The sequence below is a fragment of the Neltuma alba genome, unplaced genomic scaffold (assembly GCF_004799145.2).
Source record: "Neltuma alba isolate B1F8T4 unplaced genomic scaffold, ASM479914v2 tig00011845_pilon, whole genome shotgun sequence".
NCBI lineage: Eukaryota > Viridiplantae > Streptophyta > Magnoliopsida > Fabales > Fabaceae > Neltuma > Neltuma alba.
In genome coordinates, this window is record NW_021636450.1 from 270,001 (window position 1) to 272,454 (window position 2,454).

Genomic DNA, 2,454 nt, shown 5'->3' on the forward strand with positions numbered 1-2,454 from the left:
GTAGTGCAACAGTGGGCATACCGGACAATACAATTTAGGCAAACATCAGACGTATAAACTTTAGTGCTCGTAGGAGTAGCCACACATAGATCATATAATAATGTGTTAACATCAAGGCCTATGCGCTTTGCGCAATCATATGCAATAAAGGAGTGGCTAGCACCTGAGTTAAACATAGCATGCACAAGGTAATTGTTAACTTGAATCGTACCTTGTATCATCTCAGGCGACTTATCAGCCTCTTCCCTTGTGAGGGCAAAAACCCTCCCTTGAATTTGGGGCCTCGAGCCATCCACATTAAGAGGGCACTCCTTTATATAGTGTCCAGGCTTGCCGCATCGAAAGCACACGTTTTGACCCATCAAACATGGTCGATCTCCGTGGTTTTTACCACAGCTGCTACATTCCTTGGTCTGGCGCGTAGTGCTGCTTCCTCCTTGCCTTACTCCTCCTCCTCGTTTAAACTTCTTGGAAAACACAGGCTTTCGCCTCTTTCTATTTCCTCCAGAAGAAGTCCTCTCTAATCCGCCCCTTGTTGCTAGTCCTTCTGGTCTGGGAGCGGCCCTGACTAGTGCCTGGTGGTTCAGGCTACTTTCAGTAATCCGGCAGGCTTCCACTGCCTGATTAAACTTCTCAAGTTGCCGTGGGGCTACCTTCTCCCTCAGCTCCTGCCTTAGTCCCCTTATCATTTTCTCTGTTTTCCACCACTCATCATTTCGGAGTTGGAGGTAGTTAGAGTAACGAGAGAGCCTCATGTACCTGTCTAGGTACTCATCAAAGGACTCTCGGGGACCTTGCTGAATCGGGTCAATAGGAGGTTCTCTTGCTACCTCCCTTGGTTGTGTTTCTCTTCGGGATCTCACCATTTTACTTAACTTGTTACTACAAGAGGAACAGAGGAATAAGATTATTACTTAGTGATCAAAATATTTTATACTAAGCTATGCTTCATATTTGTACATAGATAGGTTTCAGGTATAAGTATCCAAAACATAGATCATCCAAGTCACATATACAGTCATCCACTTAAGACATGGGAGAGAAAGGAAAATAAGAAGTAACAAAAAGCTCCAGTTCGTCCAGGATCTGATCAAAGCTCCCATAGGCACCTTGCTTGGAGCGGTCACTAACCAACTGGATCTGATCCTGCCAAACAGGGGTCTTTGGCAAAGAGTCAACTAAGGCCTGTCCCCACATCTCCTCATCTATCTCTCCCTCGTCCTGGTCAGCGATATCACTATGTAGTAGTCGTACATAGTAAAAATAGTCCATATAAATGTACCCATACTGGTTCTGGGAGATGTCAATCTGCCTCCCCAGCTCACAGAGCTCCTCAAAAATGGCCTGATAGGTGTGCAGCTCCTTTGTGACTAACCGCTGCCTCTTCTTCGGAGGCAGGTCCTTCTCTAAGATCTGATCATGGTGCACTACTCTGAGGGGCTGTGGCTTCGTCCCACTGGGGCCCGCTTCATCCGGGTTAGATTTAGGCCCTACTGCACTCCCGGCTTCATCATCCTCTAACCTTTTACTACCGTTGGAGTCTACCTCAGGAATTATATCCTCTACCTCCCAGAGAGGCTGATAATATCCGGGTGGTGGAGTCGGGTCATCAGGGTCAGAAACATGTGGGTGGTACCAGTCCGGGTATGGTTCCCCTGGCCCTCTCTGATCAACTGTACCCCCGGGAGAATCGGGCTCACAACAAGCCATATCCTGCATCAAGGTTAGTCCAATGCACACCTTTCACGACATAACACGTCACACACAATCAAATATTCATTATCCTAATGCATTACCATATCGAACAGCACATCTAAAAGATAGTCCAGAACCTTTGCTCTGATACCAAAAATGTCACACCTTCATTTTGAACCCCAGCTCACGTTCCCTATTGGTGGGTGAACAATCCAACACAAAATCACATTTTAAATCCATTGGAACCATTCAAATTTATTGAAACAATTCCTACCCTTGAGTTCTTGAGTTGGCTGAATTGAATACTCATAGGTCCTAGGGTAATTTCTTCCATAACCCATTCAAAACAGCACCATACATCAACAACACAAGCTCATACTCAATTTGCTATCCTTTCCTAGCACTTCCAGCATAACAGAAATGAACAGCACTTCCCCCTCACTTTAAGTCACGGTTTGGCCAAGGAAAAAGCATCAAATTAAAGCCTAAACATACCTCAAGGAGTCTTGGATTAAAGCTTGATGATAAACCTTGGATTGGAGGTGATTTAAGGAGTGTTTGGAAGCCAAGAAGAAAGTTGTGCAGAACCTCCCCTCTATTGTCCCAATTCTGTCCGAATTTTGAGTGCCTTGTGGGGGTATTTATAGAGCTCATTTGCTGCCCAAAAACCTGCCCTTGGGTAGCTATTTCTGCCCCAAATTAAGTGCTAAGGTCGGCCAAAATGAAGGACAAATCCTAGCCACACATGCTTTGACTTAC

The 2,454-nt window shown here is 45.5% G+C and overlaps 1 pseudogene; it reads right to left on the bottom strand.

Moving 5' to 3' along the window:
* The window catches only part of LOC114718384 (uncharacterized), a 3,643-nt pseudogene extending 2,777 nt beyond the window's left edge, over positions 1-866 (bottom strand).
* Between the last annotated feature and the right edge of the window lie 1,588 nt (positions 867-2,454).